This window comes from Chiloscyllium plagiosum, chromosome 24, assembly GCF_004010195.1.
Source record: "Chiloscyllium plagiosum isolate BGI_BamShark_2017 chromosome 24, ASM401019v2, whole genome shotgun sequence".
NCBI classification, from domain to species: Eukaryota; Metazoa; Chordata; class Chondrichthyes; order Orectolobiformes; family Hemiscylliidae; genus Chiloscyllium; species Chiloscyllium plagiosum.
Genome location: NC_057733.1, coordinates 40,510,619 through 40,536,192, shown reverse-complemented (window position 1 = coordinate 40,536,192; position 25,574 = coordinate 40,510,619). Strand labels below are relative to the sequence as shown.

General features: G+C 40.7%; 1 long non-coding RNA gene across 1 annotated transcript in view; it reads right to left on the bottom strand.

Annotated features, from left to right (window-relative positions):
* Window positions 1–10,111: 10,111 nt before the first annotated feature.
* The window catches only part of LOC122561931, a 25,909-nt gene continuing 10,446 nt past the window's right edge, over window positions 10,112–25,574 (bottom strand). The window contains exons 2-3 of the long non-coding RNA XR_006315160.1: window positions 15,562–15,706; window positions 10,112–10,362 (exon numbers count right to left, since the gene is read on the bottom strand). This is a non-coding gene — a long non-coding RNA (uncharacterized LOC122561931). The remainder of the gene's footprint in view (window positions 10,363–15,561; window positions 15,707–25,574) is intronic.

Below are 25,574 nucleotides of genomic sequence, written 5' to 3'. Positions count from 1 at the left end.
CCAGATTTTGGATTAGTGGTGCTGGAAGAGCACAGCAGTTCCCATGACTTGTCCTACCTGCCTATCTTCTTTTCCACCTATCCACTCCACCCTCCTGCCTGACCTATCACCTTCATCCCCTCCCCCACTCACCTATTGTACTCCATGCTACTTTCTCCCCACCCTTCTCTAGCTTATCTCTCCACGCTTCAGGCTCTCTGCCTTTATTCCTGATGAAGAGCTTTTGCCCGAAACGTCGATTTTGCTGCTCTTTGGATGCTGCCTGAACTGCTGTGCTCTTCCAGCACCGCTCATCCAAAATCTGGTTTCCAGCATCTGCAGTCATTGTTTTTACCTAGAATTTACCAGTCTATTATGGACACAAAATAATTTTCAATTGCCAGTCAACATCGTTACCTGAAGTGATTGTTCTCAGTGCAATGCAAGCTAAGAGAACCACATGAGAGTGCAGATGTAAAAGATGCAATGTCCAATGCATATTACAGGGTTAGCCACAAAGTTAACACAAGATTACATGTCCACATTAGGCGAGAAATCAGTCAATAGGAATGAATTCCTGAATGTAATACACAGGCTGACCTGCTGTTCAGATTATGTAGTGTACTTCTATTTGCTCAATTAAGTAGCTTTTCTCAATTAAATAGTCTTCTAAATAGCTTACAACTCGGGTCCCCAGTGGGCCAGAAAGTGGATGCAGTGAACAATACAAATGAGGGAATATCAAGGTTCAATCCTCATTCTGTTCGGTTAGTTATAATCAGCTTCTATAGCCATCAATTTAAGAAGGGGACCAACAGGCAGGGTTCCCAACCTTGATGGTTGTTCAGTCTCTTGGACTGAGTGTGAACAGGAGAGGACAGAACACATGAGTAATAGGTCCTGTTTTAAATAACCGAGCAACGCTCATTCTTAGGTTTACATTTGAATCCTGGTCACTTGGATGAACTGATTGAAGGCAACTAAGAAATTGTGGTACAATTTTGAGGCTGTCATAACCCAGGAGACAGGGGTTTGTAGCATTTGTGAACATTAATTCAACACAATTAATTATGTCAGCACCTTGACTTCTAGCTTTTATGGCAGCACCTCACACTGCGAGATTCCTCAGCTTGTACCTCTTGCAATAACATAGCCACCAGACACAAAACACATTAAGCTTGTGTATGGATTCCAAAGATAGCATTATAGAAACAGTGCACTCTTACTTTTTTTATATAACAATACTGTGTGTGGTTAATGGCAAACAGCTGTATCGTTTGCAATGACATTATAGCAAATCATATTCCTGCACATAGGAAATTAGAAAACCTTATAAAAAATCAACGTTACCATAGCCTTGATAATCTTGTATAGTACTCAACAATTTTTTATTAATATTAATTTAATATTTCCATGCAGTGTGACTGTATCAACAGCTTCTAAACAGGTTGTTTTTCCAGTATCAATAAAAGTGATTGACATTGATGTACAAGATCCCAGTTCAATGGTGACATGTTCAGTATGGTAGTGGCCATGTGGCATGTAGAAATGTTCTTCCATCTCAATGTTTGTTGTCCTACATCATCTGATGCAGACAAAAAATAAACCAACTTTATGATAAAACAAACAAGGTGAAATTCCCTTCGACCCTTGTCCCCATAGAAATGTTGATAGCTGTTAGATATAAGGTGGTGAGGCCTTGGGCTCCTGCAATCCCACAGAATAGCCACGTTCACAGAGCCTCAGGAACCATTGCACAAGCCATATAACATTGTAAGACATCAGCCCTCCAAGCAGAGCCTCTCTGACAACTGGTCAAACAAACACTTGAAACACTCACTATAGACATATTGAAAATAACACTCAAAATGTTCACAGAAATGCTTCAAAAAAAAAAGTATTCCTCAGAGTTTCCTGCATGTTCTGAGCTGAAACATTGAAGTGATAACACACACCAGTGGAATTTGACGATATAGAATGAAAGTTAAACACAAAGCCTAACTTATGCCAATAAAACATGTTTCTCAGAGAACAGAGCCAAAAATCTTCATTCTGTTTCTGAAGTTCATATTTGCAGTGTTGGCATTAACCCAGCATGAAATCAGTACCTGGGCCATGCAGAACTAAAGCCACCAATATGTTGTTAGTGCGTCAATGATTCACTTAGGGATTGGTGCTGTTCCAGATGCCCAGTTACTTAGGGTGCACTGAATACCTTGATGTGGTTTTTACCCACAGTTGTTGTTCTAGTTGTTCTAAACAGGTGAACATCTGCAATAAACAGAGCACTCAGAAAAGAATTACCGTGACACTATCAAGTGTCGAAGTAATGAAGGAAGAAAATATGGAGCATTACAATGGGAATAGGGAACTGGATAGTGGGCAAGGGTTAATGAATTGACTGCTGGTTATACTCCTTGCTTGAAAAGGGGCAGCAATAATGACCCTGACTCCACAAACCATTAAGTGCCAGAGCATCTGTCTAAGTCAGGAGACCTTTAATTTTTTTAAAAATTTCAAAAATATACTTAATTCATAAAAATATTTTGATATCTGTACAATCGCTGATGCCATTCTTATGCATACATTGCATTTCTTTACATACAGAGATTAGACTGAATCATTTGTATGTTAACTAGTCTGTATGTTAACTATCCAGGTGTTTAGCTGAGGCATCAGTGGAGCCCAATTACTGAGTGGGCCCCCATGTCCTTCTTCGGCAGGCAGACCTTACACGGTGGTCTTTCCCCATCGTGCCTTGGCAGCAGCTGCCCCAAGCTTCAGCGCGTCCCTCAGCACGTAGTCCTGGACCTTGGAATGTGCCTTTCTGCAACACTCAATCGGGGTCACCTCTTTCAGCTGGAAGACCAACAGGTTTCAGGCAGACCAAAGAGCATCTTTCACTGAGTTGATGATCCTCCAGGCACAGTTGATGTTCGTCTCAATGTGTATAAATGTTGTTTTATTTCAAAAATATACTTTATTCATAAAATTATTTGGATCTCTATACAATTGGTCATACCATTCTTGTGCAGACATTACATTGCTTTACATACAGACATCGAAGTTTATTTTTCCTATATACAAGTCTGTACATTTACTATCCAGTTCATCTGCTGAGGCACAGCGGAGCCCAAATGACTGAGTGGGCCCCCTGCTTTTCTTAGGCAGGCAATTGTTACAAGGTGGTCTTTCCCCACCGCGCCTTGGTGGCAGCTGCCCCAAACTTCAGCACGTCCCTCAACACATAGTCCTGGACCTTGGAATGTGCCAGTCTGCAACACTCAGTCGGGGTCAACTCCTTCAGGTGGAAGATCAGCAAGTTTCGGACCGCCCAAAGAGTGTCTTTCACTGAGTTGATGATCCTCCAGGCACAGTTGATGTTCGTCTCGGTGTGCGTCCCGGGGGGATCAGTATGTAGAGCATGGAGTCCCGCATCACGGAGCTGCTCGGGATGAACCTCGACAAACACCACTGCATTCCTCTCCAGACTTCTTCTGCATAGGCACATTCCAGAAGGAGGTGTGTGACAGTCTCATCCCCTCCACAGCCATTTCGAGGGCAGCATGCAGTGCGGCTGAGAGTCCGGGCGTGCATAAAAGATCTCACAGGCAGAGCCCTTATCACCTCCAGCCAAGCCATGTCCTGGTGCTTGTTGGAAAGTTCTGGCGATGAAGCATTCTGCCAAATGACTTTGACAGTCTGCTCAGGGAACCGCTCAAATAGGATCCGCCCTCTCCTTTTCCCGAAGGGTCTCAAAGACACTACGTGCTGACCACTTCCTGATGGACTTGTTGTCAATGGTGTTTTTCTTCATAAATTTCTCCACGAAGGACAGGTGATACGGAACGGGCCAACTACTCGGAGCGTTCCACGGCAGCAAGGCCAGGCCCATCCTTCGCAACACCGGGGACAGGTAGAACCTCAGTACGTAGTGACACCACTTGGTGTTTGCGTACCGGGGATCCACGCACAGCTTGATGCAGCCACACACAAAGGTGGCCATCAGGGTGAGGGTGGCATTGGGTGTGTTTTTTCTCCATTGCCCAGATCTTTATACATCGAGTCCCTTTGGACCCGATCCATCTTTGATCTCCATATAAAATGGAAGATGGCCCAGATGACTGCAGCGGCACAGGTTCTGGGAATAGGCCAGACTTGTGCCACGTATAATAGCAATGACAGTGCCTCACACCTGATGACCAGGTTTTTTCCCACGATGGAGAGTGACCGTAGCTTCCATCTGCCCAGTTTCTGCCTCACTTTGCTGATAAGTTCCTCCCAAGACTTGGCAACTGTCCCAGCCACCCCCCTCACCCCCCGTACCAAATACCCAGCACCTTCAGGTGGTCGGACCTGACGGTGAAGGGGATCGAGGATTGGTTGGCCCAGTTCCCAAAGAGCATGGCCTCGCTTTTGCCTCGGTTTACCTTGGCCCCTGAGGCCTGTTTGAACTGGTCACATATGCACATGAGTCTGCGCACGGACAGCGGATCCGAGCAGAGAATGGTGACATCATCCATGTACAGGGAGGCCTTAACTTGTAGGCACCCGCTGCCAGGAATAGTCACCCCTCCCAGGCTCGCATCTTTCCTGATGGACTCACCAAATGGCTCTATGCAGCACACAAACAAGGCAGGAGAGAGAGGGCAGCCCTGCCTGACTATAGCTCTGACTGGGAAGCTATCTGATTCCCACCCATTGATTGAGACTGCACTGACAATGTTGGTGTAGAGCAGTCTGATCCAATTGCAGATTCCCTCCCCAAAGCCCATTTTGGAGAGAAGATCTCTCATATACCTATGTGATATCCTGTCAAAAGCTTTCTCCTAATCCAGGCTGATAAGGCAGGTGTCCAACCCTCTGTCCTGCACGTAGACGATCATATCCCTGAGGAGTGCGAGACTCTCAGAGATCTTCTTGCCCAGTACAGCACAGGTTTGCTCAGGGTGAATCACCAATCCGAGAGCAGACCTGACCCGGTTGGCGATAACCTTTGACAAAATTTTGTATTCAATAGAGAGATTGGTCTCCAATTTCTGATTTCCTCCCTCTCCCCCTTCCGCTTGTAGATGAGGGTGATGATGCCTTTCCTCATGGATTCCCTCATGGTTCCTGCCAGAAGCATACTGACATACACCTCCAGCAGGTCCTGGCCAATCAAGTCCCACAGAACAGAATAGAGCTCGACCGGTAAGCCTCGCTTCCGCGAGTTTTATTCTTTTCGAAGGACTTGGGCCTTAGTCAGCTCGTCCAGAGATAGCGTCTGGTCCAGCCTCTCCTGTGTTCTGTCATCTAAAACCACCGTGGTAGAGGACAGGAACGACTGGGAGGCCGCACTTTAGGTTGACTTCGAGTCATACAGGCTGGTACAGAAGGATTTGCTGATCCTCATGAAGTCAGCCTGAGATGACATTATCGAGCCATCTTCTTCCTTCAGGCTGCTAAATGTGACCTCATGAAAAGAAATCTGAAGAAGAAATGTATGCAAGTTGACATACATAGGACTGCAACTGACATTTTAGGATTCAACTCTCAGAGTTGGTATTGGCTACTCTGCCGACACTCTCCTCATGGTCAAGCTGAAGAAGAGTCCAGAAGTTACGGTTTGGATTTATGTCTCAGGCGCCATTGGCAGATTTAAAAGGCTGTTCCAAACTCCATAAAATCTAACTTGGCCATTGTCACACAGCAGTATGTTGAGCTGAAGTTGGCAAGATGTATGCACAATAGTGACCCTATGCAAATGGAAATGTTAAAATTGGACTCACATGAATCACTGGCAGGATCAGTGTGAAAATACCAGGTAGTTTGATGGTGACACTTGGTAGGGAGGTACAATGCACCTTGTTGATGTGAATGGAAATAGAAAACAAGCAGATAGTACAGTAAATGTCAGCCCTTTAGCGCTAACCTTATGCATCCACCAAAGTCAATTTCTATCTTCCAGTGTCTATTGTTAAGTGAAGCTCAGGTTCGATCAGGTTCAGGAACAGAATAATGAGGATACAGAAACAACAAACTTCTAATCATATAGGAAGTATATGAATTAGCTGTTGTTTGCTTTGGTGTGATCCCCAAGATGACAAGTTTCAAACCATTGTAGTTCACATGCAGCATTTGCAATCAATGCTGTGGTACAGGTGACAATCTTCTGCAATGGCTTACACAAGGACCTCACCAAAATCAAATCCTTCGATATCCTGTTGTCTATCTCTAATTGCCCAGAGGGCAGTTAAGAGTCAACTGTATTGCTGTGAGTCTGGAGTCACACATAGGCCAGATCAGGTAAGGATGATAGATTTTCTTCCTGAAACACATTAGTGACCACATAGGTCTTTCTGACAAATGGCAGTGGTTACATTCGACTAGAATATTATTCCAGATTTCTTTTCATGAGGTCACATTTCAGCATCTGTCATAAAATCGTAGAAGTTTACAGCATGGAAACAAGCCCTGCAACCTAATTTGACCATGCAATCCAGTTTTCACAATTAATCGAGTCCCATTTGTCTGTGTTTGTTGCATACCCTTCCATACCTATCCCATCCATATACCTGTCCAAATGGTTCTTAAGTGACAAAATTATACTCGCCTTCACCATTATCTCTGGCCACTTGTTCCAGACACACACCACCCTCTGTGTGAATAAACATTGCACCTCTGAACCCTTTTAAATCTGTCCCCTCTCACCTTAGACCTATGCCCACTGGTTTTAGACTCCCTGGCATGGGGAAAAGCTGTTGGCTATCTGCTTTATCCATGCCTTTAATGATGTTATATACCTGCATATATTCAGTCTCCTTCAGTTTCCTACGCTCCAAGGAAAAGAAGTCCCAGCCTTATCAGCCTCTCCTTATAATTCAAGCCTTCCAGTCCAGGTGGTATCCTAGTAAACCTGTCCACCACTCTTTCCAGCTTAATGATATTCTTTCTATAGCAGGGCGACTGGAACAGCACGCGAGTGTCATGATGGATCTGAATCCTCAGAACCTTAATCTGGCAATCTGGAATATTCATCCGGTAATAATAACATTTCTCCACCATCTGCCCCTTTTGCTATCTGTGTGGCTGGCTTAACGGATCAATTAGCACTAAAAGCGAGTCCCTGGTGTCCACTGACTATTATCGAGTGCCTCAGTATCAGAATCTGGGGAATGCTGATTTTAGATAAGGCAATAAACCAAGACTCTTTCTGCCCTCCACAATGTATGAATAAGTCCCACAGTCCTGTTTAATGAGAAGAAATTTCATCAAGTATCCATATCAAAATTTATCCATCAACCACCATCAGAAAAATTGTTATTTACCCATTTATCACATTGATGCTTGTAGGATCTTTCTGTATACAGTGTGGAAGCTCTCTTTCCTATGTTACAGCAATGGCTAAAACATAGTTCATTGGTTGGGACATTCTGAAGTAATAAAAAATGCAGTACAAATGTTAGATGAAAGGAAGCTCACAAAGAAAGAGATAGCTGAATTTCCTAACTACAGATGACAAGTTCGGTATACAAAATAAACACATTGGGCTTGATCCAACTTTTTCAGAAAGTTATTGAAAATGATGTCTGAGAATTCAACAGGTAGGCCTATTAGTGACAGCCTTAAGAGATATTTTATAATATAGTTTCAAACAGTGTAATCATTGGAATGTATTCAGCCTGGAGCTTGGTGACCAGTAGTTTATTCTGGGACCTCTGCTCTTTGTGATTATTATAAATGACTTGAATGGGGAAGTAGAAGGGTGGGTTAGTAAGTTTGATGATGACGTGAAGGTTGATGGAGTGGTCAATAGTGTGGAGGACTGTTGTAGTTTGCAACAGGACATTGCCATGATGCAGAACTGGGCTGAAAAGTGGCAGATGAGTTCAACCTGGAAAAATGTGAATGATTCATTTTGGAAGGTCAAACCTGAATGCACAATCCAAAGTTAAAGGTATGATTCTTGGCAATGTGGAGGAACAGAGGGATATAGGGTTCCATGTCCGTAGATCCCTCAAAGTTAGTACCTAATTTAACAGGGTTGTTAAGAAGGCAAAGATTTGTTGGCTTTCATGAGCAGGAGGATTGAGTTTAAGTGCCGTGAGATTTTGCTGCAGCTCTCCAGAGCCGTGGTTAGACCATACTTGGAATATTGTGTTCAATTCTTGTCACCTCATTATAGGAAGGATGTGGAAGCTTTAGACAGGATGCAGAGGTAATTTACTGGGATGCTGCCTGGACTGGAGGGCATGTCTTACGAAGAAAGTTTGAGGGAGCTACGGTTTTTCTCACTGGAGCACAGAAGGGTGAGAGGCAACTTGATAGGTGTGTACGAGATGATGACAGGCATAGATAGAGTGAATAGTCAGAGACTTTTTCCCATGGCGGAAATGGCTAACATGAAAGGCATTATTTTAAGATGATTGGAGAAAGATTTAGGGGAAATGAGGTAAGTTCTTTACACAGAATGATGGGTGTGTGGAATGCATTGCCAGCAGTGGTAGAAGAGTCAGATACATTAGGGACATTTAAGCGACTCTTGGATAGGCACATGGATGATAGTAAAATGAAGCGTATGTAGGTTAGTTGGATCTTAAACTCAGATAAAAAGTTGGGGCAACATCAAGGGCCGAAGGACCTACTGTATTGTACTGTTCTATGTTCTATTTCAATCCAGTTTCCATTCATAGGATTGATAGTTTTATTTCAGTTGTCGACAAATTTCATAAGGAATGAGATGCATACACTGAGATAAAAGGACACTTTTCTTACTGATAAAAAAAATTTAACTACCAGACACAGGCTAGCATTAGAACATAGAACATAGAACAATACAGTGCAGAACAGGCCCTTCGGCCCTCGATGTTGCGCTGACCTGTGAACTATTCTCAGCTCACCCCCTACACTATCCCAAAATCAACCGTATGCTTATCTAAGGATTGTTTAAATCTCCCTAATGTGGCTAAGTTGACTACTTTAGCAGGTAGGGCATTCCACACCCTTACTAGTCTCTGCGTAAAGAACCTGCCTCTGACATCTGTCTTAAATATATCACCCCTCAATTTGTAAATGGATGTTACCAACTTGACTAACTCATTCCATATTGAAGATCTATACGAAAAATATATTTTTTTTTACAACATAAAAAAAGGGAAAGAAAAGAAAGAGAAAGATTAGCTGAAGTCTGGAAGTACAGATAAATACTGGACTGGGAAAGTCCTGGAATTTCTCAATGAAATTCGTATCTAATAAAACAGCTAATAGCATAACCAGACTAGAGGATTCCTTTGTGCAGATGCCAGTGCTGTTCTTTAAGGTACCATAGTCATGGATTTTTTTTGGACTAGAACATTGAAACTGAAAAATATACCTTTACATTTTATGAAGGAAACAAGCTCCATACCTCCCAAGAAGGCACTACACCCTCAGGGCTAGGAGATAGAGATGAACATACATCATTCCATTCAAATCTTATGGCATATTTCCGTGTACTTAATTTTGTTTAATTTAGTAAACAGTTGAGACTTGTTTTTATTAAAGTCAGATACGATATGAAGCTATGACAAACATCACTTCACCATTTCTTTCCGAATGCTTCAGATAAAGTTGCTGCTGTTTGTTTGCAGGTTAGAAATTACAGCTGGCATTATTGCTGAGTGAGCCTTGAACAGAATCCTCCGTTCATTATTGCAATAGAAATTGCCTATTCACTTATCCTTAAAACCTGCGTTATAACCTGCGTTTATCCTTAAAGCCTGCTTTAAAAGCAGACAAAGACTTCCAAGTAATTGTTTGCTGATGCCCCCAGCAGTAATTTCTTGGATACCTTCAAGTGCACAATTGTAATTTAATGCAGTGCATTTTCTTCCGTTGGTATTTTGTTAGATACAACTTGGAGTAAGAAGCAGAGCTGGTGACAAAATGCTTGCAATAAGGGAAAGAAGGAGAAAACCAACCAACTCTTGTCTCTTGGAAAATGCACAGCAGCACATATAAGGGTCGTGACACTAAAAAAGCAGATGAGCAGACTGGGGATCCCAGCGTACAGTGTATTGAATTTCAGAGAGAGGTTTGGCATCATTAGTGCAATAATTTGGACAGATGCTGCACCCTAGGCAACACATTATTATAATAAAATTATCGTAAGTTGTAATTATAATTTAAAAGGAAACACATTTTTATTAATCTGACAGAGACCAGTTACAATGAGTGTTTCAGGAATTCTTTTCAAATTTCCACATTACCTAAAGGCATTAGCCTGGCCCTTGACAGACACATCAGCTTATCTCACTGGTTACTGGTTCTAGGCACCCCTATACTGAGTGACTGTGTTTCTGTCTCCTGTCATGATCTGCATCTGATAAATGATGCCACTTCTTCAGTTTCAGTGCCGAACATCTGAGAGAAAATAAACAGACACGACTATGGGAGAAGAAGCAGAAGAATGAGTTAAAAATGTGAAGCAAAACAAAACTGAAATTATACATTGGAACAAATACTTGTTCTTTGACATTAGAATTAGTACACCTTATTGACACAACACAAAATACCATTTTATTAATGAAGGCACGTGAAAATAGAAGAGCATCATTGATCATCATTAAGAGGACAACAGGATACCATCGTGCAGACTCAGTCTGACCCACACTAGATCCATCTTCCCCACTTAATGATCTGCTAGCCCTAGGGTAACCACTTGAGAGTTCTGTTAATGTTTTATGATTAGAGTGAAGCTGCTCCTTTGCTTCCTACAAGTGTCAAATAAATTATGAGAGACAAGTTAGCAGTTAGTGACACCAAATGCACTGAGCAGTTTTCTTGTATAAAGCAGAAACGTCTCAAGGAGAACAAGTAAGCCATTGTTGAAGCATGAATGAACCCTCTGGGCTTCATAATAGCAACCTTATATCAAGTAAGACAGAAATTGGTGGCCTTATCATACAACATTTCAGTGCTCAGACATACTGTAAGTCAGACTTGATGAATCTCCACATGGTGAGTTCCTTTCTCGAATTATTTGAGAAACTACTTCCTTGAAGAGTGAAGAAAGAATAGATGACATGCATTCCTGTACACCTCTTCAGTAATGTCATTGGTACTACAATGAGGGACTTAGCCATTTTCAGCTACAGGGTCATAGATGAACAGAGCTTATCAGTGGGATAAATAGCACAGGAAAGATGATCAAACTGAACAAAGCTTATTTACTCCAATTTTAAGCATGCAGACTGCTCTGCTGTTATTCATATGAACTCCAAAAGAATGTACCTTTGGGAAAGTATGCCACATGAACTTGTCATTGTGGTAGGAGAGAATAGAAAGAGTCCTGACAGAGTTCTGGACATGAATCTAAAATAGTGAGAGGACACCCTCACAAGTTTCACGACTATTCCTCACTGATTCCCAATCTTTATGTTTTAATGCTAATTTCTGATATAATTAGCAAGAGGCAGTTTTAATAGTTTTGAATATGAATATGTCATTAGTCCAAAGGCTATTGACAAGGAGAATTGTAGTGATGCATTTTCAGGCATGATTTCTGTCAGCTGACAGTGTTTGGACTTTCAACAAGTTTTAGATCCTGAGACTTTGTCAAATGTAATTCAAACCACTCATAATTGTAATTATCCTTGCCCATCATCATGGTTTCTGTAATTACATGCTCCCCATTCACAGTGGTGAAGTCTCACATTTCGTCAAAATATAAAAAGTGTCCTCTACCAGATCTATTAAAGAATCAAGACAGTGTCTCAATCAACTCTCATTCAGCTATGAGGATAACCGAATCAATCTATAAAGTAAATCCATTGTTATTCTCTTGATAGGAAACACTAAATGAATCTTTTGTTCAAAAAACAAAAAATTGTGAATGCTGACAATCTGAAATAGGAATAAATAAGGTGAACAAGTTCAGTTGGTTGCATAGCATCTGTGGAGAGAAACAGCACATCAAGCTGATGACCTTTTAACAGAACTAAAGAGAAACAGAAATGGAAGCAATAGTTGTATGGTGCTGCAGAATTTGAAAGTTGCTGATAAAAGACACATTTTATTAAAGTTTTCCATCTTGCACTCATCAGGATAATTTACAAGAATACCAAATTAAGGGGAAAACCAACATCTATATGATATGAGAGAAGAGTGCTAATTAATTGGCTTGTGGACCCTTATTGGTTGAGATATTGCCATGGTGAATGCACCAATTAATGATGATTTAAACAAATCTTAGCAGTTAATTGTCAATCATTACTATTATTCCTCTTCAGCTCTGATGAAGGGTAAATAATGTAAAATGTTAACTCTGCTACCTGACATACTGAATATTCCAGCAAGTTTTATTAATCCTAAATAAAACTTTGATTTTTTTTCAGTGCAAATGCCCAATACCACTTTTCATCAAATAGGTTAAAAGATAAACATGACAATGAAAATACATGTTCAGCAGAAATCTGAAACAACTCCTTCAAATACAGACAAGGGGTGCCAATTTAATCTTCCCAGAAAAGTTTCTGTCATGGATTAATTTCAAGCTATTTTATATGATGTTGGTAATAACGTAGCAACAGAGATCCACAGTCACAAGATATTTATCACAGTTTTAAACTGGAGTTAATGCCTACCCCATCTAGTTGAAAGAGCAAGTAAGACGCTAAAGTCACGATAGATATTGTCCTCAAGGAATCAATTACAAAATAATTGAACATGCTGTTCTCTCAGAGTTAATTGGAAATTACCATGATCTCTTATTGTAATGTTTCTAGGGTGTTTGGGATGAATGGTAATTCTGACGTAACAAGTCCAATATGCAAATGTCAGGATCAGATATATTAAACACCAGAACACCAGAATTGCTTTTTAATTTCCATTGACGTTGATGAGTCTAAAATAAGTGGACACTTCAATCCACTCAGTTTCTCACTAGGTGGGGTGTGAGTTCACTATTCCTGTTACACAATCAGGGGATTCAAGGCATTCAAATTCTGCAATGACATTTTATGAAGTCAATGGTGATAACATCAAAATTATTATCCTCAGGGTCATCTGACCTGTCTGAACTAATTCAGGAAAACTGCTAGGGGGTCATTTGAACTTTGGCCAATGATTTGAAATGGGCAATATTGATTGAACTGCATGTTACAAATTTTCATTTCAGTATTAGAAAAAGTTAATGGGCATTCCTGATGAAGGGCTTTTGCCCGAAACGTTGATTTCGAAGCTCCTTGGGTGCTGCCTGAACTGCTGTGCTCTTCCAGCACCACTAATCCAGAATCTGGTTTCCAGCATCTGCAGTCATTGTTTTTATCTCATCAAACATGATGTCACCAACGTTACATTCTTGACCAAAGCCAACATTATCCCTGCAATTTCTAACATTATTTCTCTGTCGATGATTTGGCATTTCATATAGAAAGAATGACTTGTCATATACTGTTGATTGTCATTAGATTATCATCTAGAGCAATGTCATATGAATGCATTCCACCTTCTGCATCTGATAATAGCACAATCTAATCACAGACTTCGACGTGAGGCAGGAACGGGAATGTTTGTCAAAGTTGCTGCTTGGACAGCAAAAGTGCAAGAGGACTGCAAAGACTAGACAAGACATAGCATGTTTGTGCCAGAGAACGTTGGCCAATGTAATTAATTGAGACTTAAAATACACATACTTTAGTTTGGAACAGTTCCAACAAATATCACAGCACTAGTTTCCACAAGTCTCTCTCACTTAAAGTATTCAGCAAAGACGAGGGGGTTGCTTTTCAGAGACAATAAATGAAGGTAACTAAAATGTGACTGATTTGCAAGCTGAGGCGAATCTAAACAACACAGGAAAAATCAATCATTGGGAATTGTTCGGTTGTGTCATCCTCTATCATGATGGCCAACCTTGCCGCCTCTCATCAGTCAGTTCTGCAAAAGTGCAACTTCCAAAATTATTGTAATCCACTGAACAGAAAATTCCCTTCTTTCGAATTGGTAGTTTTATAAAGCAAAATCTTTCTTCATTGTCTCAGGAGCCCGAAGGGTTATTTCTGAGCTTCAATGACCAAAACAGATTACGGTCCAGAAAAACCGTGAAAATGAACTAAACAGGTCTTTCGAATGAATATCAAACTTTTGCAAATTCACAGCAAAATACTTGAAAAATAATTCATTAGTTGTAAGATATTTTGCTTTCTCCATGGAGTGGAAAAGGTGCTACATGAATGAAATTTACTTTGTTTTTGACACTTCTCATGCTTTCTCTCTCTCTCTCTCTCACACACACATATCCTTAACACTGTTTCTTTTGTGATGAAGCTAGTGCTCAGGTAATACGTACAGTGGAGTACCAGTGCAGGAAATTTGCAGCCCACAGGAGTTCCCATTCTAATAATTCCCTCAATTATTTGTATTCTCCCTAAATAATAACTATTCACATGATTCTTTGCCTTTCACTGTTCCATTATTTGTTTATTGTCATATTGCAAAAAGTAAACTACCTTTGCAACAAAACGTTTCCAAATGGCTATAACCTGCTGCTGTGAAGAGTGGAAAATTCTGGAAATTCAGTATGTGGCAGTTGGTGAACTGAAACCTGTTCTGAATAACTGCATATGCGGTCAAGATTAAACTATCAGAATCAATCCCTATTAAATTGGGAATATTCCTGAAATAATTTCTAGTCTTTCTTGCACAAAAGAACCCTGTAATAATCAGAAATTGACTGTATTTTACGGGCTGATCTCAGAATCTGCCTACCTTCCTCCTTGTCTTCCTTATTTCTTCTATTTTTCTCTTCAATTTCTTTTTATTTTTCCAATTTATTTTTGATGCCTTAATTCTTTATTTTATGATACTCATAATTGGAGGAAATAAGCACAATATGTGCATATAACACTCAGAAAGATGATATTTAAATAAATGATACATCTGTATTTTCATTATTTCTTTACCATTATATGTATCATAGTCACTTTATCAATTTTCTTCACATATTTGACCAAGATCATTTTATTTCAAGAAATTATATAGAATTAGAAAATTTTTAAAATCATATTGATATGCATGTGCACATTTATGTGTTTGTGCATATAATGCTGTGTTGCAAACATGTCTATGGTATATATCTGTATGTCTCCAAATGTAAGTATGTTTATATATGGTGTATATATAACATGGTTCTAGTGAATGTGTTTGTCTGTGTACATGTATAGATGTTTGTATGGTGGCATCTCAAAGTCTTTTGTGTCAATAAAAAAACTGGATCTGAATTGTTCATTCATGTTAATAATTGGAAGGCAGTTACATGTGATAAATGCATGGAGTCAGCTCAGTGAGCTATTGGGTGAGTCACAATTTTATATCTATTTATCAAGAATTCACATTAAGATGCTTATGGTAATGGTTTAATTCTGTAATGTAATTAATGATCATCTTTCATGTGCTGGTAGACTGAAAATTATAGAAGTCATAGATTGTACTCGAAAGATAGAGATTTTATTAGTTTCAGATTTTCTTATAAAATTAGGTAAAATATAAAAGAAGAAATTCAAGAAAATAAATTCAATAAATATAATTTTATTGCTGAATTAATTCTATTAAAAAGGATACCTATAATAGTTGGCAGGAAATTTTCCTTCAGTCCATTGTAAATTATACATTGAAAATCCTTCAGTAATAATGTGAACATAATAGAAGTGGTACTGACGCTCTGGAATGTGGCTGAAGATTTAAGTTTTTGAGCATGACATACATTCTGAATAAAAAACAGAAAGAAAAGATGCATTAAAGACTCTAACCCAGTTGCAAAAATCACAGGATGGCAATCAACCAACCTCATTGTCAAGTTCTTCTATCTTCATTTGAAAACTGCTGACAATTGTCTGGCACATTACACGGAATTTAAGGGTGGCAGCATGGACCTGTCCACTAACTACAAAATGGTGGCTACTCCACCACAGCCATTTTCAGGAGGACCAATGGGATTCAACCTCAATTGGGCACTTGCCTCTCTTCCTGGAAGGTTTCCAGTGGCAGCTACACCACCAGAAATGGTGGCTACAACAGGTACTCTGCTTTGGCAGAGAATCAGTGACAAAGCCCAAGACAGGTTTACCCCAACCCCAACAGGAAGGCTTTGGCAACTGAGGTAGAGTGGATCATTGTAAGGCCCAGGAAAGACTCTCTCTCTCTTTCCCTGGATTCCCTCCCTTCCCACTGTGTTGTGCATCCATTGGGCGGAGAAGGTAGAGAAGGTGTGATTTGCCCTTCATCTTTCAAGAAGAGGTCTTTAAGGGCCTCAATTGGCTTCTGGGAAGTATGGTTGATCTTGAATGTGTCCACCTCAGACCTAACCAGAGCCAGGCAAGAAATTAGTGGAAGGTTCATCCCATGTCCTACAGCCGGATTATAGGTCTCCCCTTGCTCCGAACCCATCTTTAGGTGGATTACTTTCTATCAACTGAGCCTTTTCAATTTTGCGTGCACTCTCAATCTTATGTGCTCATATCTCTACAACACACTCATGTGCACTCCTCTACCCTATGTGTACTTGCACCTCCACAAGACACCTATGTGTGTGTACAAGAATACAAACAGACCCAAACACAATTCCCCCAACTATATGCATATGTATACACACGCACACACACTCACACACACCCCCTCTATAAAAACACAACAAAGTATAAACAATTTCCATAAACACAGTCAGAAGTTACATGACACCAGGTTATAGTCCAACAGGTTTATTTGAAATCACAAGCTTTCGAAGCACCGCTCCTTCATCAGCTGTGGAATGAGTAGTGCTCCGAAACCTTGTGATTTCAAATAAGCTGTTTGACTATAACCTGGTGTCATGTGACTTCTGACTGTGCGCACCCCTGTCCAACACTGGCACTTTCACAAACACAGACACAAAAAACAATATAAACATCTCACATTAACAAGGATGTTTACAAGCACAGACACTTTCAAACACATCCACATACAGACACTGGCTCCACATAAACTATTCTCACACCCATGATCATACACATGGCTACTTTCATATCTCCCATCCATGCATACAGAGATACTTATAAACACAACCAGCATGAAGACACCATATATGCATATACAAGCACCCAAACCCAGAGACACATACTCACACACCCACATCTTTAATTAATGTCTACAGAATGAATTATCCTGTTCAGGGAGGGTCCAATGTCCCTCAATCTTCCCAATCCAACTGAGGTCAGCAATGTCCAGTTGGAGCCAATCTAGATTTGTTTGAGTTTACACACAATTCTGTGACTTCTGATTTCAACTGAGGGCTTGATGAGGCTATGGCTTACCAATTATTTCAGCCCTATTCCCAAGCAGAAATGAAACAATTTAAGCAAATCATATGTCAGATTGTACAATGTGTTTGGAGAAAGACATATTACTCTTGAAAGTGTCAATTCAATTATAAATATAGATATATATTTGATTGGCTCTTGAATTCATTCTTTCCATTTGGAAAAGTTCTAAAGTGCATTTGCAATCAACAGGTGAGATGAAAAAAATCTCATACTCCAATCCATTGAAGCAAAATAATATGTTTCAGTATTTATTGGATTATAAAAGATGGAGGGCTGGACTATTTACCATGTAAAAATGCAATATTGCAGTGGCTGAAAAATTGTATAACCTCTTTGTAAGCATTAAACTTGGAAAAAACCCACAAATTACCATTAGAGTAGGCCCCTCTACTCTAACTTCCCCAACCCCCCACCCCAAACATAAGATTTACAGCATCTGTGCAAACAAACAGCCCAAAGGCATTGAGTAAGGTGATATTTAGCCTCACTGCAAGTCATAGAAAATTGGCTGTCAGCCCTGCAGTGGTACCAGAAGAGTAATTCCCATCACGTCCAATGAAAGCAATTGCACTAATTAAAGCAAGTTTTTCATACCAGTGCTTGAACGAGAGAGGTTTTTGGGAGGTGGTGGCTTGTAGGAATGCCACATACAAAGAAAAATATTATTTTGATGTTTTATCCAAGCACATTCAGCAACATTACCTCTAATTAACGTCTTGTTGCATTCCACAATTGTATGTTTACGACCAAAATAAGCATCGGAGCTATTTGCTTTCCAAAGGGAGGCAATTAGGGCACATGCACTTCACTTTCAGGGCAGAAAAGTGACAAGTGTAGTGCACCATGAAAGAAATAAGAATGAGCCACTGTTTTAGTCTGTTCCATGTATTTACTCTCTTGTACAAACAAGTCAAATATCTTCTTAAATAGCCGAAAAGGAGGAACTAATCTTTATCAAAGATAAATACTGCAGCAGGGTCTTGTCTGAGATTCATTTTACACTCAGCAATGAAATCCATCAAGCACAGAGAAAGATTCCACTTGGCAATCTTTTAGATATTCATTCACAGGATGTGAGTTCTGATATGTGGGTAGGCCAGCATTCATTGCCAATCCTTAACTGTCCTTGAGAAAGTGCTGAGCTGCCACTTTGAACTGTTGCAGTACATCGAGGTGCAGGTACACCCACAGCACTGTCAGGAATGAAGTGTCAGGATTTTGAGCCAATGATCATAGACAAATAGTGATATTGTTCCAGATGTGGCTTGGAGAGGAGAGACTGGAAATTACTAATGCTCTTATGCTTTTGCAGCCCTTGTCTTTTAGGTCGTGGTGGGTGCAGGGTCTTTAAGGTGTGTGTTGAGGGAACAGTAGTGAGTTGCTGCAGTATATCTTGTAGATGGTAAACATTGCTGCCAATGTGAATCGGTGGTGGAAGGACTGAATGTTGAAGGTGAGGGATGGAATGCCAATATTGAGGGCTGCTTTGTCCTGAATGATAGTGTTGTTAGATTCATACCGATAAATGGAGGATATTCCATTACATGTCTGACTAATGGCTTGTAGATGGACAGGCTTTGGGAAAGCAAGACACACATTGCACGCTCTAGAATTCCTAGCCTCTGAGCTGCTGTCATAGTATTTATATGGCTGGTCCAAGTCAGTTCCTGGTCATTTGTAACCACCAAGGATGTTGATGGCAGGAGACTCAGCAATGGTAATACCACACTAAATGCCAAGGAGAAGGGGTTAGGTACTCTCATTTCTTGGCATCTGATGGCAATGATTATTGGCAGTACGATCACTCAGTAGTTAGCACTGATGCCTCACAGCACCAGGGACCTGGGTTTGATTCCAGCCTCGGGCGGCTGTCTATGTGGAATTTGCACATTCTCCCCGTGTCTGTGTGTGTTTCCTCTGGTTGCTCCAGTTTCCTCCTACAGCCCAAAGGCAGGTTAGGTGGATTGGCCATGCTAAATTACACATAGTGTCCAGAGATGTGTGAGGTTAGGTGGATTAACCATGGGAAATGCAGGGTGATAGGGACAGTGGGTGGGATGCTGTTCGGAGGGACGGTGTGGACTTGATAGAATGAATGGCCTGCTTCCACACTGTAAGGATTCTATGATTATGCAATGATCACTGAACATACCCACTTCATATTTTGTGATGGAGGAAAAGTCAGTGATTAAACAACTGAAGATGGTTGAACCTAGCATGACTAAGATATTCAATGATCACAACTATTTACCTAGCTTCTAGGTATAACTTCACATTGTATCCTCATTCCTGATGAAGGGTTTACGCTCGAAACGTCAATTCTCCTGCATCTCAGATGCTGCCTAACCTGCTGTGCTTTTCCAGCACACACTCTTGACTCTGATCTCCAGCATCTGCAGTCCTTATTTTCTCCTAATTGTGTCAAACCTCCCAGGTAATTGCCACGAGGTCCATTCATGCATTGTGGGTTATTTATCTGGTTTCTGGTTAACTGGAGACCAGAAGACTTGGATCAATTTTGTTGGTCAAATGTTTAATTAACCAATCTAATGCAATCAATTCATAACATCAAAATTATGTAATAGTGGCGCGCTGGCTACTATTCTCGGCCGAGAATCCAGAACGATTTTAGATTCGAGCTTCTACTATCAGTAAAAGTGTTCTTGAGGCGATCAGATTGTCAATCTGTTTTTTATTCATTCACTCTAGGGATGTGGCCATAACTGGACTGGACAGCAGTTATTGCCCAGAGAGTCAATCATATTGCCGTAGTTCTGGAGTCAGATGTAGGCCAAACCAGGTAAGACAGCAGTTTCCTTCCCTAAAAACCATTAATGTACCAAATAGGTCCATCTGATAGCCAAAAATGGCTTCACGATCAAAATTAGACTCTTAATTCCAGATTTTTAAAATTTGAATTCAAATTCCACCGTCTACCATGACAGGATTTGGCCCTGGGCCCCCAGATCCATTAGCTGGGTCGCTGAGTTAATAGTTTCGCAAGTAGTCTAGGGAAGTAAATATGACATCCTTGCCAACAAGATTGGCACTTAACTGCCCTCTGAAATGGTCAAACAAATAACCGAGATGTATAGAGTTGGGAAGGATTCTTCTGCTGCCCCTCCGTTATTTTCAAAGTGTATGTATGGACAGGCATTGAAGGCCAGCCTTAGAGATTCTGAGAGAATAAGAAAAGATGAAGAAAGAACATATAGGAAGATGCCACTTATTGACATACCATGTTCTTAATCCATATGCTCATATAGTATAATCTAGCATCGCCATACCTATGGCATATTAATCTCCAAAATGAATCCATTCCTAAAACCTAAGATTGCTGCCTTTTTGTGCTTTGAAGCTGCTCACAATATTTCAAATATCAGAATTTCTGAAACCTTTATCACTAGGTGTTATGCTCAGTGACTTCCTTTGTGTAACTCTGATAAGATCAAGAGGCACTGTAATCTTAAAATACATATCATGAGCAAAGTAATCTTGTGGGTAATTAAACTGCTTCATGAATTGTTTGGAATGTCTGAAAAAGCTCTTACTGAAGCAGGAAGGGGTTTAACTCTTTTAATATCAGGTTCTATCTGGAATGAGGTTGCAGTGAATGTGTTTGTTTCAGACACTGCCAGAAATTAAAATGTATGATAAGCAAAAAAAATGCTTTCAGTAAATAACTTAAAAACCATTCTTGGATCACAAATCAAAGTTGTTCAATTTGCCCTTCAGCCAGGTGTAACATTGAACTTAGTGGGAGCAGCTTTCAATCCATTGGTGAAACTTTGCTGATTTCTAACAGACTTTCTGGCCAAGTTTTGCTGGTGGACTGGGAGTAGATTGACAAAAAAATCTTGTTTTTTTCTGTATTTCTCACAGCCCAGAGCTTTTAAGAGAGTGGAATATTAGATAGTAGCTCTCGAAGCAAATTAAGTTAGATTCCCAGCCAGTATCAGAGTAGCCAATAATTAAAAATATTCTTATTAAAATTAAAAATTGTTGTATTCTCATGTGTTAAATAAAAAACAGATAATTTCTAATGGCATTGTGGGTCAACCCACAGCAGGTGGACTGCAGCGGTCGAAGAAGGAAGCTCACCACCACCTTCTCAAGGACAACTAAGGATGGGTAATAAATGCTAGCCAGCCAGCGACACCCACATCCCACAAATGAGTAAAACAAAAATTGCATGCATAAAGTGGGCTGCATAACTTGCAAAATATACACTTACAAATGACTTGGCTGCAAACAGTTTTAATTGTCATTCTAATATTACATATTACGGGCCTGTGACAGGAACTCTTCCTGTCACTCTCTGCCACCCATAATTTTATCTACAGCAAAAAATAAACACATGTTGAAGTTATTCAATTCGAAAATGTTCCAACGTTTTGTTAGCTGAATAATTGCAACATTGGCCTGCTTTGACTGAAGGAGGAGTCAATATTTCAACTGTTTAACACAAAGACATAAAATGAGAGAACCACCTCAACACAGAAAGCTTAGCTTGTGCGATCAACAAGGAACGAAAATCAAATAAGATCTGCAAAACTTGCTTTCATCAAATGGTGGCAGCAGGTAACTTCACTAAGAACCTGTGAGCTTGCCGAGCAAGGACTCCAGCCCACACCTCTACCCTGATTGTAACTGAACAGAGCATTGTGAAGAAGCTTAAAATACTGCAGCTTGCTACTTATACCACAACCTGCAGACTAGGGAATCAAGATGTTGATAGATATTTTAGAAGTCAGAAGAATGTTTCTCTAAACAAAGAACTACGGATTCTGGAAATCTGAAACAAAAAACAAAATAGCTGGAGGAACTCTGCAGGTCTGGCATCATCTGTGGAGAGAAAGCAGAATCAATGTTTTGGGTCCAGTGACCCTTCTTCAGAACTGTTGGACTCAAAATGTTAACTCCACTTTCTCTACACAGAGGCTGTCAGATCTGTTAAGTTTCTCCAGCAAATTCTGTTTCTGTTTCGGAATGTTAGTCTGACCTTGTTTGTATTTTACACTGTTTGGCTTTTATTTTGCAACGTTCTTTCAAGTCATCTCTTCAAAGAGAGAATCAGTCCAAAATATGTCCAGCTGATTCTCATTTCCTGAGCACCTTTTCCTGTTTTTCATTTCTTTGCATCGTTTTGTGGTTATTTACAAGCCTGTTTGTAGTGGCTCTTCCCCAGCCGGAGATGAGGGTGCCAGGTTCCTCCAGGCATGTTGATAGATCAGGACAGGATACCTCATCCAAGTATTTGTAATGACAAATCTTTGCAAAGGCACAAGACCTCTTTTCAAACCTGTTATATGTGTTCTTCACAGAAACAGTTCTTTGAAAGTAGGATTGTTGCCCAATGGAAAAATGGATGCTGGGCCACACTGTATTGGTGTATCACTTGTAAAAAATACAGCACCAATATAGACACATAGATTGTTCTGCATTAAGAAAATAAGAGTGGGAATATAACACATGCAGACCAGAGTGAGCACTTCAGCTTTATACACACATTCGATTCTGTATTACTTTGCGAAATCGTATTACAGCACTCTTTGTTTCTTTGGATTTAGAATGCGCCTGATACAACGTTTCCTTTAAGCAGAAGAACTGAAAATTATACAGTCTTGTTCACAGTAGGTGCTAAATGCAGACTATATTCAAGTCTGCAATAATCTTCAGCCTGTTACTGTGCACAAACATTAGCTGATAATGTGGTCATAAAACAAGGCTGAAGATTTTGTAACAATTTTCAGCAAGAGGTGCTGGGATGATGATCCATCTCAAACTCCCCTAGATATCTCCAACATCACAAATGCCAGTCTGTAGCTAATTTGATTCACTGTACGTCATGCCAACATGGCTGAAGGTACTGCATTGGCTATGGGCCCTGATAAGGTTCCAGCATTAGTACTAAAGTCTTGTGCTTCAGATCTTGCTGTGCCCTGAGCCAATCTGTTCTGATATAGCCAAAACATTACCATCTATCCGACATTCTGGAAAATTGCAGAGGTCCTATGTGCAATAAACAGGAAAAATCTAACTCAGTCAATTACCATGCCAGAAGACTACTCTTGATTGTCAGTAAAGTGATGAGAGGGGTCAAACAGCACTTGTTTAGCAATAACCAGCTCATTTAGAGTCATATGGGTTCTGCCAAGGCCACTCAGCTCTGAATCTCATTACAATCTAGATTCAAACATGGACAAAAGAGCTGAACTCTAGAGGTAAGGTGCAAGTGACCCTTGACATCAGGATCCTATTTGGCCTACAGTGTAGCATCAAGACGTTCTGGCAAATCCAGAGTCAATGGAAATCTGGGGGGAAACTCTCTGCTAATTGGAGTCACACCTTACACTAAGGAAGGTAGTTGTGGTCAAAGGAGGTCAGTCATCTTAGCTCCAGAACTTCTCTGCAGGAGTTCCTCAGGACAGTTCTGAGACCCAACCATCTTCAGCTGCCTCACCAATGACCTCTCTTCCATTATGCACTACATTTCTTCTCATTTCTATAGCTGCTGGATGGACCTTCAAGTTCCTTGTGCAGTTGTTTCTGGATAAATCAGAAATGAATGCATCAGCATGCCTGTTGTTATGCAGCGTAGAGGGGCTGTTGATCACAATGTCAGAAGTTTGGAAGTTCACCAATGATTCCACAATAATCAGTACCTCTCACACCATCTCAGATACAGAAGCAGTCCATGTCCAAATGCAGCAAGAACTGGACAATATTTAGGGCTAACAAATGGCAAGCAACATTTGTGCCAGGCACCATCCATCTCAAAAAAGAATGAATCTAACCATCATCCCTTGATTCAATGGTATTACCAATACTGAATCCCCCACGATCATGATTCTGGATGTCACTGTGGACCAGAAACTTAACTGGACCAACCATGTAAAACTGTGATTGCTAGCAGATCAAAGGCTAGGAGTCCTGCAAAGAGTACATCACAGCCTGACTCCCCAAAGTCTGTTGACCATCTACAAGACCCAAATCAGCAGCATGATGGAATATATTCCACTTGCTTCAACAAGTGCAGTTCCAATAGTACTCAAGAAGATTGACACCATCCAGGCAAAGCAGCCCATTTGATTGGCACTGCATTCGCAAACATTCATTCTTTCCACCATCAATGCTCAGTGCCAGTAGTGTGTACTATCTACAAAGTACACTGTAGAAATTCACCAAGACTCCTCAGACAGCACCTTCCAGACCCATGGCCACTATCATCAATGCATGGACAAGAACAGCAGATATATGGAAACCCCAAGGATAATCCCAAGGCCTTTTATGCATATGTGAGAAACATGAGAATGACGAGAATGAGGATAGGTCCGATCAAGGACAGTAGTGGGAGACTGTGTATTGAGTCGGAAGAGATAGGAGAGGTCGTGAATGAGTACTTTTCTTCGTATTTACAAATGAGAGGGACCGTATTGTTGAAGAGGAGAGTGTGAAACGGACTGGTAAGCTGGAGGAGATACTTGTTAGGAAGGAAGATGTGTTGGGCATTTTGAAAAACTTGAGGATAGACAAGACCCCCGGGCCTGACAGGATATATCCTAGGATTATGTGGGAAGCAAGAGAGGAAATTGCAGAGCCGTTGGCAATGATCTTTTCGTCTTCACTGTCAACGGGGGTAGTACCAGGGGATTGGAGAGTGGCGAATGTTGTGCCCCTGTTCAAAAAAGGGAATAGGGATAACCCCAGGAATTACAGGCCAGTTAGTCTTACTTCAGTGATAGGCAAAGTAATGGAAAGGGTACTGAGGGATAGGATTTATGAGCATCTGGAAAAACACTGCTTGATTAGAGACAGCCAGCACGGATTTGTGAAGGGTAGGTCTTGCCTTACAAATCTTATTGAATTCTTTGAGGAGGTGACCAAGCATGTGGATGAGGATAGAGCAGTGGATGTAGTGTACATGGATTTTAGTAAGGCATTTGATAAGGTTCCCCATGGTAGGCTTATGCGGAAAGTCAGGAGGCATGGGATAGTGGGAAATGTGGCCAGTTGGATAGAGAACTGGCTAACCGGTTGAAGTCAGAGAGTGGTGGTAGGTGGTAAATACTCAGCCTCGAGCCCAGTTACAAGTGGAGTTCCGCAAGGATCAGTTCTGGGTCCTCTGCTGTTTGTAATTTTTATTAATGACTTGGAAGAGGGAGTCGAAGGGTGGGTCAGTAAATTTGCAGATGATACGAAGATTGGTGGAGTTGTGGATAGTGAGGAGGGCTGTTGTCGGCTGCAAAGGGACTTAGATATGATGCAGAGCTGGGC